The 15,286-nt window shown below is 41.3% G+C and overlaps 1 protein-coding gene across 1 annotated transcript in view; it reads left to right on the forward strand.

The window, feature by feature from the left end:
• The window catches only part of LOC103256117 (FGGY carbohydrate kinase domain-containing protein), a 325,744-nt gene that overhangs the window by 304,961 nt on the left and 5,497 nt on the right, over window positions 1-15,286 (forward strand). The window lies entirely within an intron of this gene.

Here is a 15,286-nt window from a genome sequence, read left to right on the forward strand (position 1 = left end):
CTACAATAAATCAAAAAATGAGCCGGGCGGGGTAGCGCATGCCTGTAATTCCGGCTCCTTGGAAGGCTGAGGTGGAAGGATCACCGGAGCCCAGCAGGTTGAGGCTGCGGTGGCCGGGAGCGGCCACTGCACTCCAGTCTGGGTGACAGAGTGAGACTCCGACTCAAAAAAAAAAAAAAAACAAGTCACAGTCCTATGGGGTGATATATGAGTAAATACATTTATCCTACTGTGTACTAAATGATAAGACAAAAGGAAACCAGGGAGTTTGGGGAACACAGAAATGATTATACACCAATTTAAAAGGACACCACAGTGGCTTGTCCTGGAACTTGCATTCCCAGCCTTTCCCTCTCCCTATGTGAGCTCTGCCCCTCCCTATCCCTCTGGCTTCCCAGCTTCTAGCCCTTCTCTTGCTTTGGTGCCATTGTTGGCTTCCCTAACTCCCAGCTTCAGACTCAACCTCTTTGCTTATCTTTTTCCTCTTGAGGTTGGTTTGGAATGATTCCATATTGTAAATAAGTCGAAGGCCAGCCCCAAAGACAAGGCCAGCATGTCCAGGCCTTACTGCCAAAATGACTCTGGTTCAGAATAATTGGATATCAAAAGCAGGGAACTTTAAAAGAGTGTGTGGAGGGATAGATGGATGGATAGATACTCTGTGTCTTAGATAATTGGGTATTCACCTGCCTAAACACAGAGCAACTGACCTACTGACTGCCCAACCTCCCTTGTAGCTCATTCATTGTTCGCTATGGTGGTACGATCACATGTTTTGATTCTTTGCTGCCAGTTATGACTCCTGAGCTGTTGACCAAAGAATATTCTTGATAAGGAATTAACTTTGAAGCAGGCAGTGTAAATATCAAAAATATCCAGACCCTGAGAGCTTTCAGGACATTTCACTTTCTCTAGTTACAATCTCCCATTGGCCTGCTCCTTCCTCAAGTTTCTCCCTTATCGCCATAAATAAAGCATATCCTGGCTAAATGGTTTCTGTAGATTAGAAGAAGTCATTGGATTTAGCCATTAGGAGGGTAGTAGTGGTTATTCTTGTTGTCAAATATATTTGACATTTTTAAAAAATGGTGGACTGTAAACTGGCTATGGAAGAAATTAGAGCCCAAAGGGTTATATGGATTGATGAGAAGGAAGGACTTTTGGCTTATTGAGCAGCACCATGGTGGAAGAATAAGCACTGTACAAAAGGCAGCAGAAGGGGAGTTGAGAATATGGTTGATCCATGTTCTAAGAATGATTGGTATGACGTGAAAGCATCTGCTATGTTCAATATAAGACATATTGAAAAAACACTAGTCACTGAGACTCAAGGAACAAAAAAAGAGCTGGGCACAGTGGCTTGCATCAGTAATCCCAGTTACTTACAAGCTATGCTGAAGCCACAAGTTCAAGACCAGCCTTGGCAACATAACGAGACCCTGTCTCTAGTGAAAGAAAAGAAGGAACCAAAGTTGCATGTGAGGGGTGCAAAGTTCTATGTTCGAAGTGAGCCCTGCTGATCTGAAGACTGAGAGAGTTGCATTTGGAACATTCAAGTTGATTACTGAGGATGTTCAGGCAAAAAATGCCTGACTAACTTTTATGGCACAGATCTTACCTATGACACAATGTGTTCCATGGTCAAAAAATGGCAGGCCAGTATTGAAGCTCATGTTGATGTCAGACTGCTGATGGTTATTTGGTTCATTTGTTCTGTGTTGGTTTTACTAAAATGCACAACAATCAGATAATAAAGACCTCTACACTCAGCAGCAACAGATCCATCAAATCTAGAGGATCATGGAAATGGCCCAAGAGATATAGACAAGTGACTTGAAAGAAGTAGTCAATAAATTGATTCTAGGTAGCACTGGAAATGACATAGAAAAGACTTGTCAGTATATTTATCCTCTCCATGGTGTCTTCATTAGAAAAGCAAAAATGCTGAAGAAGCCCAAGTTTGAATTCATGGTGATGGTAATCCTTCTGGAAAAGCTAATGGGGTACATGATAGGTGCTAAAGTTGAATGAGCTGATGGATATAAACCACCAGTCCAAGAATCAGTTTGAAATTCAGTCTTTTAATAGTGACAAATAAAAAGTCCTATTTGACAAAAAGAAAAAGAAAGAAAGGGAAGGGAAAGGAAAGGAAGGGAAGGGAAAGAAAGGATGGAGATTCAGAAATTGCCATAAGAGCCGGGCTCAGTGGCTCAGCCTGTAATCCCGTGCCTTTGGGAGGCTGAGGTGAGTGGATTGCCTGAGCCCGCGGGTTCGAGACCCGCCTGGGCAGCGAGACCTCATCTCTATAATAAATCAAAACATCAGCCAGGCGTGGTAGCGCATGCCTGTAATTCTGGCTACTTGGAAGGCTGAGGCTGAAGGATCACCGGAGCCTAGCAGGTCGAGGCTGCGGTGGCCGGGAGCGGCCACTGCACTCCAGTCTGGGCGACAGAGTGAGACTCCAACTTAAAGAAAAAAAAAAGAAATTGCCATAAGATAGAGAAGGATATTTGGTAGAATAATCAAGCAAATGAGAGAACTGGACCAATGGGTAGTTGAAATCTGAAAGTGGCTATTAGTATGTTGGAATATACATAAGTATAGCAATCTCAGTTGATGATAAGTTTCAGAGTGTAACTTTGGGAATGAGTGTTCTGGTGGATATGAGGGTCCCTGGAGGTGAAATATTTTGAAACCATAAGATTGGAACATTGGATGGGTCTTATAAACAGATTCTAAAGTTGTTTATGACAAAGACAAACCTCCAGATGGCTAGGAGGCCATGATCTAGGAGCCTTAGCCTCAGTTAACATAGGGACAGAAACAAGAGGCTGGCAGATACAGAATAGATACATATCATTGTATCTCCATCATTAGGCAGTGTAAACCTCAGAGGAGCAGACTCTTTTGCTTGTAAGTGGAGGAATCTTGTCTGGAAATGATGAGGAGGAGTCATGAGATTACTGATACCTAATACCTTCCCTAGCGCACCCACTCTCACCAACCTGAAACACACACATGGGCAACACTTACCTTTTAATAGTTTCTGGGAAAATAAAGTTTACTTCAGTTGATAGGTAAATAATAATAATATCTGTGCTTTTAAGCATTTAATCCACACAATAGACTAATAACATTTTTTAAATGAGTAAATTGAGACTCAGAATGTTAAATGACAGAGTTAAAAATGGCATTGTGGTTTTTATATCACTGAAGCCTTTGTTCCACAATGAATGGTTAAAGGTATAGGTTTCAAAACCGTATGTTTCCTCATCTTTCAATTGGGCATATAAAGTAGGTAGCATGCTTACTTTACTCCAGTAAGAATGACCATCATTAATAAAACAAAAGACAACAGATGCTGGTGAGAATATAGAGAAAAGGGAACGCTTCTTCACTGTTGGTGGGAGTGCAAACTAGTTCAACCTCTATGTAAAACAGTGTGGCAATTCCTAAAAGAACTAGAAACTGACCTTCCATGACCCAGCAATCCCCCTTCTGGGAATATACCCGGAGGAACTCATATCGTTCTACAAAAAAGGTACTTGCGCACTCATGTTTGTTGCAGCACTATTCACAATAGCAAAAACATGGGACCAACCATGCTGCCCATCAAAACTGTACTGGATTTTTTTAAATGATACATGTACATGATGGAATATTATACAGCCATGAAGAAGGACAAAATTATGGACTTCAAAGCAACTTGGATAGATTTGGAGTCCATCATACTCAGTGATCTATCACAGAAACAAAGAACTGAGTATTGCATGTTCTCACTCATAAGTGGGCCCTGAATATTAATTATAATACTACAAGAAAGGGATTAGCAGTAGCAGGACACTGCCAGGAGGAAGGGGGGGGACACATAACATCAATAAGGGTGCTCGGTCCTAATCCAGGCAAAGTGAGGGCTAATGGAAAGCCCAAACTTCACCTGCGCCCACCCCCACCAACTTGAAACACACACATGGGCATGTATGTAACCAATTCTGACATGTACCCCACATATTTACAATAAAAATAGCAACAATAAAGTAGGTAGAGTGTTTAATAATACAGAGCTAGACCATAGTAAGTACTCAATAAATATCGGCTGTCATTATATGCCATTGAGTTATTGTTGCACTTATTATTATTATTATTATATCTCACTATAGTACTATAAGCCTTATCGCCACAAATATGAGTAGGATCACTTCTTTTACAGTCAATAGCAGATTATTAGTAGATTAGTAGATTAGGTCAACAGTAGATTATTTGCAGTTTTGAATATGTAATCCATCTGATGCTTTTAGCAAGAAGCTTGATATTTTTGTCTTTAGAAAATCTGTAAAAGGCAAGTGAAATTCAGGTAAATAGAATGAATACTTGCTCACTATTCATATTTGGACCCAACCCCTTAGCAGCCAGGCCATGTATTAGGACCCCACCCCAAAATACCACAATAGAGGTTATTAGCCTTACCCAGTGTAGAACCACACTCCTGGGCAGTATTTGCCTATGTCTCCGTTAGAATGAAGCTTTACCTAGCTCAGAAGACAGAATGGATGTATTCTCTGTCAGAGTGGGCCTAGTAAAACCCTGATAGAATGTGCCATGGGGAATAAGGAGTAACTTGTCAACTGAGAGTTAATCAAAAGAACACATGTGCATGAAACTGCCAGACTACAGAGCTGGCAAAGATGTTAGAGATCATTTCATCCAACCCCCCATTTCTACTGATAAAGCAAGTGAGTCCCTGGGAGGGAAAAGGTCTTGCTCCGGGTCATGCAGCCGGCAGTAATTTTGTTTTTTTCAATAATTAATATGAACAGTCTTTCTATATATCAATGAGTCCACCTTCCTGCCTTTCTAAGCACAATATAATGACCATAATTGAATTTGTCTTTGACAGTGGGGAGAGCAAGCTTTTAGGGTTTTACAGGGCCCCAAAGTCATCAGAGAAAGATAAATTGTCATGAACTAAAGCTAGAGAGCTACCTATTGACCATGAGCAACTCGAAGAATGGGCCTGGTCTTATTCATGAGTAAAAGCAAGCTTCAAATCCTGGCTTAGTCATTTACTTGCTTAAGCAAGTCACTTAACCTCTCTGAGCTTCTGTTCTCATTGTAAATTTAGATCATAAAAACTTCCTCAGAGAATGTTTGTGAGGATCAAATGAGGCAAGATATATATACACATAGTACCTTGCACACAAGAAGCATTCAATACATTTATACTTTCACCTAACATTTAACTAATGCCCTGCTAAAAGCTGAGGATACACTGATGAAAAAGAGAGCCAAGGACTCTGACTTCTTTGAGAAAGGAGCAGAGGTGAGGACCCCAGAGGAGGAGGTAGACAATAAGCAAATAGACTGACAATATAATTTCAGATGATGCTCGGTGCTATGAAGGGTTTTGAAAACAAGAACATGAGATGGGGTGTTGGTGTTTACGAGAAGGGACGGCTTCAACCAAATGTGGCCAAGAGCAGTCTTTTCAAGATTCTATTTAAAGGGGACCTAAATCATACGAAAAAAGCAAACAATCACAGATCCAGGGGAAGAGCATTCTTGACAGGCAGGAAGGCCCTGGGCAGGGGCAAGATGGGCATGCTCAGTCAGCAACAAGGTGGCCAGTTTGTTTCCAGCATGGCCAGCCCAGTAAGCAGGACATGAGATAAGGCTGGAGACATCAGTGCAAGCTCCATCTCAAAGTTCTAGGTTACCCTGTGAAATCTGGGTTTCATTCAAAAAGCAATGGGAGCCTAATGTAACTATGAATACTGGGATGTATTAAAAAATAAATATTTGGTCTTTGTCGCTGATTCCTGGCACACAGCTTATAAAACCCTTGGAATCTCCAGAGTGATGAGTGTCTTTGTGTATGCTAGTGAGATGGCTGGGAACTTCTGAATAGCTTCAGGATTGGGGGCTGATTGCCAAGAAAACCAAGGCATGATTAGAGGGTTGAACTCTCAGCTCCTCCCTTGATCTTCCAGGAGGAGAGAATGTCTAGAGATTGAAGCAATCACCAAGATTTAATCAGTTGTGCCTAAGTAATGAAGACTTCATAAAAACACCTAGGTGACGGGTTCAGGTAACTTATGGGTTGGTTAACACATGGAGGTTTGTGAGGGTGGCATGCCTGGAGAAAACATGGGAGTTCACTACACTTGCCTCCCCTCCACACCTTGCCCTGTACATTTCTTTCATTTGAGTGTTCCTGGATTGCATCCATTGTTACAAACTAGTAATAGTAAGTAAACTGTTTTCCTGAGTTCTGTGAACACATTCTAGCACGTTATCAAACCTTGGAGGATGGGGCTTGTGGGAACCCTCAATGTACGGTCAGTGGGTCAAAAGTACAGGAGCCCCAGGACTTGTGACTGGCGTCTGAAGAGGGGCAGTCTTGTTGAACTGACCCCTGAAACTGTCAGGATTGAATTGAATTGTAAGACACACAGTTGGTGTCTGGAGAGTTGGGGTTAGTGTGAGGACACACTTTTGGTGTCAGAGTGTTATAGGTCTAATCTTCTCATAGAGACAAAACCAATTTTCCTCATTCATTGATTCACTCAGCAGGTATTTATGGATTGCCTATTCTGGCTGGGCATAATTCTTAGTGCAGTGGAGGAATCAAAGAACTCCTGGCCACACGGAGCTTGCTTGCTAGGGGGATAATGCATATGTAAGGTCTATGGAGCATTTACTATATGCTGGCACTGTTCTAAGTGCTTTACCTCAAATAACTCAACATGATTCCCATAACAGTGAGAGGCATACCATTATTCTCTCCATTTTCAGATGAGGAAACAGGCGTAAAGAAATTAAGTGTAATTTGTCCGTGACCATACAGCAAGTAAATGGCAAAGTTCAATTTCAAATCCTGGCATTCTGTTCTCGAAAAAATTACCCTGATTGACCCAGACTGCTGTCAGAGAGACTAAAGTGGAAATCAGGAGATTGGCCAGAGAATTGGATACTGGCATTTTCAGCAATTCTGTGAGTAGACATTACTATTCTCACTTTATTGATGGGAAAAATGAGGCTTAGTTCACACATCTGATAAGCAGCAAAATCCAGATCCAACCCCAAATCCGTGTATCTCTAAAACCTAGTATCTCTCCACTAACACCTCTATTTCCTTCAGAATTAGAGAGTCTGCATACTTTCTTTATGATCAAGAGATGAATTTGAGGTATATTTTAGAGGCAAAATTAGAGAACTTGCCATCTAAAAATTTTTATATCCTCTTGATGTTTTTATAGTTGAAAATTAAAATATAAATATACTGACACATACCCTTAGGTACCTATACAGTATTTTTTCTTGTACAATTGTTAAATTGAGATATAGTATGCACAAAGTGCAATACACAGATATCAAGTATCCAGTTTGATGCATTTTGATAAATGTATACACCCATATAGTCAACACTCTACACAAGAGATATAAATGTGTGTGTAGATAGATAGAGTGCATTTAAAACTTTAAATGAGGTGCCAGTCTTTATATCTGGATTAGGGATGAGGACCTCTCCCACTCTCTTTTCTCTTATCTCTTCCTGCTTCTCAATGAACATTGTTGTCTCCAACTCGTGGGGATTACACAGAACACCAGGTGCAGGTCAGAAAATGACAGTGTCAAAAAGAAAATAAAACAAAATAAGTAAAGGAACAACTAGCCATTTCTTAAAGCTTGTAGTAGGAAAATCACATTGATATATTTTCTGTTTTTCTATGGAAGGGTCATGTGCCTCAGCCCACACATTAGCATGTGAACTTGTTGTTCCAGTAAAATGAGTCAGAGTTCCTTAGGAAGACAGATTCATGTATCTCAGAGTTATGTGTCAGCATCTGTGGAAAAAGGTGCAGTGTACTATAATAATGCACCCCCCCCACACACACACATTCTCACCCAGAGTGATCACACAGCTAATAAGCAGCAAAAGTGGGATTTGAACTCAAGCCTACGGCACTCAAAGTCCAAGTTTTTTCCATCACTGGGAGGATGGTACCACTGGGTCTGAGTGTAGGGCTAAGCAATGGCCTGGAGTTAGAACTGAGTTAGAATTCTGGCTTTACTACATATTGGTTTTACGATCTTGAACAAATTGTCTATATTGTCTCTGTTCAGTTTCTTTATTCAGAAAGTTGGGATAGATAGTAACTTCTGTGTCCTAAAATCATTTTTTTTTTTTTTTGAGTTGGAGTCTCACTCTGTCGCCCAGACTGGAGTGCAGTGGTCGCTCCCGGCCACCGCAGCCTCAACCTGCTGGGCTCCGGCGATCCTTCTGCCTCAGCCTTCCAAGTAGCCGGAACTACAGGCATGTGCTACCACACCCAGCTGAGTTTTTGGTTTATTGTAGAGATGAGGTCTCGCTGCCCAGGCGGGTCTCGAACCCACGGGCTCAGGCAATCCACTCACCTCAGCCTCCCAAAGGCGCGGGATTACAGGCTGAGCCACCGAACCCGGCCCCTAAAATCATTTTAAGGGTTAAAACAGTCATGTACTTTCAACAATTAGCACAATGCACAGCACAGAGTACACACCTGGACAAAGTTGGCTTAAACCAAGAACCGCAGTGGCAGTGGCAGTTGGCAACTGAGTCAATGGACACCACAGTGTTTTGGGATCACATACCCTATTAGTTAAAAAAAAAATTTTTGAACATGCATCCTCAGTATATAAAACTTACTGCTGAAAAAGCATAAACATGTAATATTGTGCTTATAGATTATTTACTTTATAAAACAAGTGAAGTATATCTGAACCAAAGTACTTCAAATGTATTTGCCCATCATGGTGGCTTCATACTAACATTAGCAATATGTAAAGATACACTACATGTTATCTATGATGAAGTATATTTTCAATTATTTTTAAATGATCATTGATTATTTCTAAATGATTTTGTATGTGCCTGTATATCCATATCTCAAATTTATATCCATTATCCCATGATAATTTGATTTTTTTGTCCCAATTCCTGTCTTATCTGACTAGATTTTCATTGTTTTAAGCTTATAATATGAAGAACTAATGCTGTGTAAAGTGCACCATTATCTTGTTTACTTGGGGCTGAATTGGCACCATCCCTTGCAATCCCTTGACTGAACCATTTTCAGCCACTTGCTCATTTCACAAGGGTTAGTTTAAATAGAACTAGGTAATATCTATAAATCACTGACCTGGAACATGTAAACAACAACATGTAGCAAATTTTGGAAGCTGAGGACACGTAAACAGGCACCAAGCTGCCATCCCTTGGAGTTATAGAGCTCTCACTCTTCTTTCAAAAGACCTCATCTCTACAATAAATCAAAAATTAGCCGGGCATGGTAGTGCACACCTGTAGTTCCAGCTACTTGGAAGGCTAAGGCGGAAGGATCGCCGGAGCCCAGCAGGTCGAGGCTGCGGTGGCCGGGAGTGGCCACTGCACTCCAGTTTGGGCGACAGAGTGAGACTCCAACTCAAAAAAAAAAAAAAAAAAAAAACTCTCACTTCTTATGTTACTCATGACTATCTGACATGTGGGCCCAATGGGCAGATCTAGTGACAATCCACATATTCATTGCTGACAAATGAATTTAATTTTGTCAGCAATAATTATTTAATTTCTTTAGACTCGAAAATTATATAAATGACACTTCTAGTATGTTCTTCTGGCATCTTAATGAGCATTTCCTGGAGTATATGTATGCCACTTCAGAAATACTGGCCTTGGCCTGGCGCGGTGGCTCATGCCTGTAATCCCTGGGAGGCCAAGGCAAAAGGATTACCTGAGCCCAGGGGGTTCAAGACCAGCTTGGGCAACATGGTGAAACAATGTCTCTGCAATACAATTTTAAAAATTAGCTGGGAGGGATGGCATGCACCTGTAGTTTCAGCCTCCTTATTAGGAGGCTGAGGCAGAAGGATCGCCTGAGCCCAGCAGTTCGAGGCTGTGGTGAACTGTGATCGTGTACAGCACTCCAGCCTGGGGAATAGAGACTCTGACTCAAAAAAGAAGGGAAGGGAAGGAAGAAGGGAGAAGGGAGAAAGAGAGAGAGGCTGGCTTTGCTGATCTCACATTGCCTCTGCTACGAAAATTATCACCTTTTTCTTCAGCAATTCTGCAGACATTAACCAAGCACCTATAAGTGCTAGGACCATGCTAGCCATTAGATTTACAGTGACGTGGTTCCTGCCTTTTGGGAGTTCACATACAGCTCATTTCTGCCATACCAGGTCCTGATTTATTCTACCCTATAGATTGTGACTCCAGACACTGTCAAGTTTGCAATGCCATGTGGTACACGTTGGGCAAGACAGTGTTCTCCCAAAGTCTTAAGGCCATTTTTTCCCTCCTCCATGGTAGGGGAGAAGGTACAGGATCCTGTGCTTCCCAAATCGCCAGCATCAGTGGGTTTGTCCCTCGTGGATTCTTATTTCTCTAGGGGCGTTGTAGAGCTCCTTTCTACCTTTAGCCTACTTTCCCTAGTAACTCACCCCAATGTGAACTACGGCCCTTTGGTAGCTCCCAAGCCAGGCCTTAATACATGAGAATTGGATGTCCCTGCCCACACCGAAGCCTGGCTATTGCTCATGCTGCCACAAGAGAAGTGGTAAGCAGTGTGTGCTGACTGGTATCTCGGACTCGACACCCCAGGGAAGGGTCAGGCCCCATGAATGAGGCCTTTCATGGCCATGGTACAGGGACCCTATTTTTTCCTAAAGAAACGCTTCACTTGCTTTCAGAAGTGACGACCAAATGTGAACTTTCATGGTTTATTTATAGCTCTGCCTTATAGAGAGAAAGAAAAGAAGTGATTAAAATGCTATTTTACAAAATATTTTTGTTTTTAAAAAGCTTCCATTGTGTGGGCTAAAAGGAAAAAAGAAAAGTCACTGTATTCATTGTGCTGTCTAGACTGTCAAACAAAGAGGGTAGCGTGCTGCAAATTAAGATTGTCCGGCTCCTGCCTGCTGACAAAAAGTTTGAATTTAGAGGCCAACTTCAAATAAACCCCTCTGGAACAGAAATATATTGTGGGGGGTGACTATATTTAGCTCGGTCAGCATTTCCATAATAAATTCATATTGTTATGTTGTGGTAATTTCCAGATTTACTGCAGCCAGTGGGATCATGAGATTTCAGTTTTATGTTAATTATTTGGAGAAATTGAAAAACTCAGCAGTGTTATTTCTGATGACAGCAGTGATTCTCTCTGGGCATTCTGCATTTTGTGTCAAGTACCCATAATAAACCCTGCCTTCCAGGAGAAGAGAAAGTGAGCCCAAGTCATTTTGACTGCCTGTGTAAGCATAACTTTTTTAATGTAATGCAGTATATATTGTGTCCTTACCATTATAAAATCGATATATGCCACTGTAGAAAATTTAGAAAACATAATACACAAGTTCACAAGAAAAAGTATCACTTATGCTTTCCAACCTGTGAGTACTTTGTAATATATTTTCATCCAGTCTTTATTATGTGTATGTAACTTGCATTTAACAGATGTGTAAAACAAACAAAAATTGTGCAACACAAGTACAATTCTTGAGGTAGAATCAAAGGTCAACTTTATTTTTTATTCCTGCTACCCCCTTAGGTGTATGCAGTGGAGCTAGTTTTTCCCTGCCCTGGTTAAAAATTCTAGTGGCTCAATTGCTTTTTTTAGATAAGTACAAAATCACTTAGTTAATGCAAGTTTTATGATCCCCATAAGTTGTGAAACATAGCCACAATTCAGAAATTCAAATACCTAAGAATATATAAAAGTAAAGGTAAGATGTCTCCAATTCCTCCAGCTCTCGGGTTTGGCATAAATGAGAAGTAGCCTTCTTTCATTTTGCTTCCTCATTCACTTTCTCTCCAAGATATTAGCCTTTTTCTTATTCCTCTCAAGTGGTTAGAAGGGATAAGGGAAGAGAAGCAAAGAGTGTAGGAAAGTACTTATCTGATCAGTACTGTCATAATGGACTTCGTGTTCTCTTAGCCCAATAGCACTTTTCTCATAAGGCTCCATCATAGGTGTTTTTGTTGAAGACCCTCTACCTCTGAAAACCTCTCACCTGGAATACCTTATCTTGGCTAATGTCTCTTTATTCTAGTAGATTGCTTACTCTTCTCTTAATTCCTTAGAAGTCTGGTTGTTCATCTCTAGCTTCTTTATACAGATTCCTTCTGCCTCATTAGGCAGCCATATTGGATAGGATCTAAGACAACCCATGACAAGACAGCTCTCACACAATGGCCACCTAGAGTTTGTGAGAAGCAGTCAAGCCATTAGAAGCCTGACAGACTCTGGCAGTGATGTTTGAGCCCAAGGCAACCTCTCCTACCCTTCTACACCTCAGCTCCCAGCCAACCTGTCTCCTCTAGGTAGGAATCACACAGACTCCACTGTGTGCCATAACCTCAGGGACACGCATCAAGTTCTCAGTGAAGCCCTGTTGACTCGTGGAGGGAGAGGATCCCTTCACACCTCACCTTGGAAGGAGGTCTGATGCACAGTAAGCCAACAGCTTTTTCCTAAAGATCTATCTCTGTCTGACCTTCCATGTGGATGAAAGGTTGAAGAGTTGATTAATGGGCCCTCAGGCACCCTTTTTACAAATTCTTCAGGGTGGTCTGTTTTCCAGCTCACTTTGGTATCTTATATCTGTCATCTTTAGATCTCAGCCAAAACTTCCATTTTAACATTCTGTCACGTGTATCATCCTTAAGTTCATTCATTCAGTAGACATTCCCTGAGTGCATACGATATGCCAGATGCCGACTTTGGCAGTGAAAATAATTATAACAATTCCTGCTTTAAGGAGCTCACAGTCGAGTTGGAGAAGCTGATCTGTTAACAAAAAATTATGGTGCCATGTCATAAATGCTGTGATAGATGGAAGCACAAGTTGCTGGGGGAGCAAATAACTCAATCTAGGTGGGAGGCAGGCAGTAAGGATGAGTCTGAAAAAAAAATCTCAGTAGTGTAGATACATGAGCTAAGTTGAACACTTAAATCAGTACTTTTTGAGAAACAAAATAACCTCTTTTTAAACCTTTGAAATCTCTGTTGCTGGTGTTTGCTTCTTAGTCACTTATTTTTAAAACAAGGAAAGGTGATGCAAAGAAAGGAAGAAAGAATTCCCCGATGTCTGCCTGTTATCCAGACATCTGTTACAGTGAGCAGGAAAATGACATTTACGGAGAACTTTGTATAATACCACTTTCCTGAATCCCACCCATGAGGACCATCCTGGAATGTTGTCTCAAGTCTGGAGCCTCGGCACTCCCAGGAAGAGCCTTCCCAGAAGGCATTTTCAAGATTCCGCTTTGGTGACAGGAGGCAATGTTCTCCCTAGAAGCACAGCAGAGCGCAACTCAAGGAAGAGACGAGGAAAAACAAAAAGAATGGCAAAGTTGGTGATGGGGATTGCTGGGTTCATCTTAACAAGATACGGAGGGGCCTGTTCTGAGGGAATCAGAACTTAGACTATGAAGGAATGTGTTCTGTTCAGAGGAATGGCAACAGCTTCACTAAGATGTGTTTGACTGTTTGGCCCATCACAGAATGGCTCAATGTAGCCCTTTTCATTTTTGTCTTTTCTCCATGTTTTTGTTTTGTTTTTTAGTTTTTGTCTTTTCTCCATGGTTTCCTTGTCAGTAATTTTGAAAATCTTTTCCCTACTCAAGGCTGCCATTTCTTTCTGCGTCAGTATGCTTACGACTCTTTGCAACTCTGATCTCCCAATCAGCACTTTCAAATCTGTTGAGAGCTAGAAAACCAGATAACTAGTTCAGAATGTTCAGTCCTTCCTTGGGGAAGAGTCAGATGAGCAGCCTAGCAGGAGTGGAAATTTGTGTACATTAGCAGATGAAAAAACTATCAGGTTACCTAACCTTGAGTAACTATTGAAAAGAAGTTTATCCGCTTCACACAAAGTATTGATCACACTCTGTTTTGATCACAGTAGGTGTCTTTTCCATTCTGGGGTGAGCACCTTGATGAAAGGCCCATGCGCTCTTCCTCTCTGTATTCCATATAGATTGAGTGCTGTGCTTGGCACATAAAAGGGGCTCAGTACATTTTATGGAAATTCTGGATGTCGAGATTCAGCAGTAAACCAACAAAGCTCCTGCTCTATGTAGTTTGCATACTGGTAAAGGCAAGCGGTGGAGAGGACAGATAATGAACACATAGACCAGTAAATACAGAGGTAATTAGTGCTATGCCACTCAATCAGTCAGTCACAGTAAGATGGCACAGATAGATGTCGGGGGGAATACTTGGATATGTTTTGAAGATACCCAGGGGTTCTCACATTCTGTGTGGTAGTCAGCTTTTTGTGTTCTTTCCTCCCTTGTTAGTATGTTCAGGGAGGACAAAGAGTATGTTGTGTGCAAATCTGTATCCCTACCACAGTGTCTGGTACATAGCGAATGATTAATAAATGTGTGGAATAAGGAGTTATATGCATGTGATCCCAGAATGACCACATCCTTCACAATAAGAATTCAGTAGCTGTTCCTAAGACCGGGCCTATTCTGTGGAGCTTTGTCAATCTTCCCTAGTCAGGTCTGTGGAACTCCAGAGTCGAGGTTCACTTTGCTCCCCTTAGCTTTTTCGCAGCCTGAACAGCCTTAGGAGACTTCCTGAGGGAACCTAACCCTTCCACTCAGGTAATGGAGCCAACACAATCTATGGCTGATCTTGACGCTGTGCACACCATACCATATTTATCCAGATGCTATAACATGTCATCTTCCTGAGTGCCCACTGTAAAGACAAAAATGTCTGGAAGACACATTCCAGAACTCGGGTCAGTTAGACTCAGTCAGTCCAGAGGTCTCATGTCTGAACTCATGACTTCAGAGACTGAAGGAAAAGGAGCTGAAGTTGAATTGAAGGAGACTTGAATATTGTATCCTAAAATACAGGCGTAAAGTGGGTTTCATTCGGTTATTGTCATCTCTAGTTAAGTGGACAACATACTCAGCAGCTGATGATGTTGCCTTTTTACGCCTCCATCCTGGTAGTGAAGAGGGAAATAATTCCTCCTACTGATCCCTGGAGGGAGTCACAGAAGTTTTTTGCCTTCTGGGTTATTGATACCCTGGAGGTCTCAACACACAACTATTTATTAAGTCCAAGACGTGTGATCATGGATGTAACTTTAAATGTTCATTGGGTTTTATTCTTACTACCAGATAAAAATAAGTTTAAAAAATTGGACTAACTGAAATCTTTTCTTTTCTTTTTTTTTTTTAAATTTTTATTTTTTGAGTTGGAGTCTCACTCCGTCACCCAGACTGGAG

Source organism: Carlito syrichta, unplaced genomic scaffold, assembly GCF_000164805.1.
Source record: "Carlito syrichta isolate Samal-C Ts95f unplaced genomic scaffold, Tarsius_syrichta-2.0.1 Scaffold288945, whole genome shotgun sequence".
Lineage (NCBI taxonomy): Eukaryota > Metazoa > Chordata > Mammalia > Primates > Tarsiidae > Carlito > Carlito syrichta.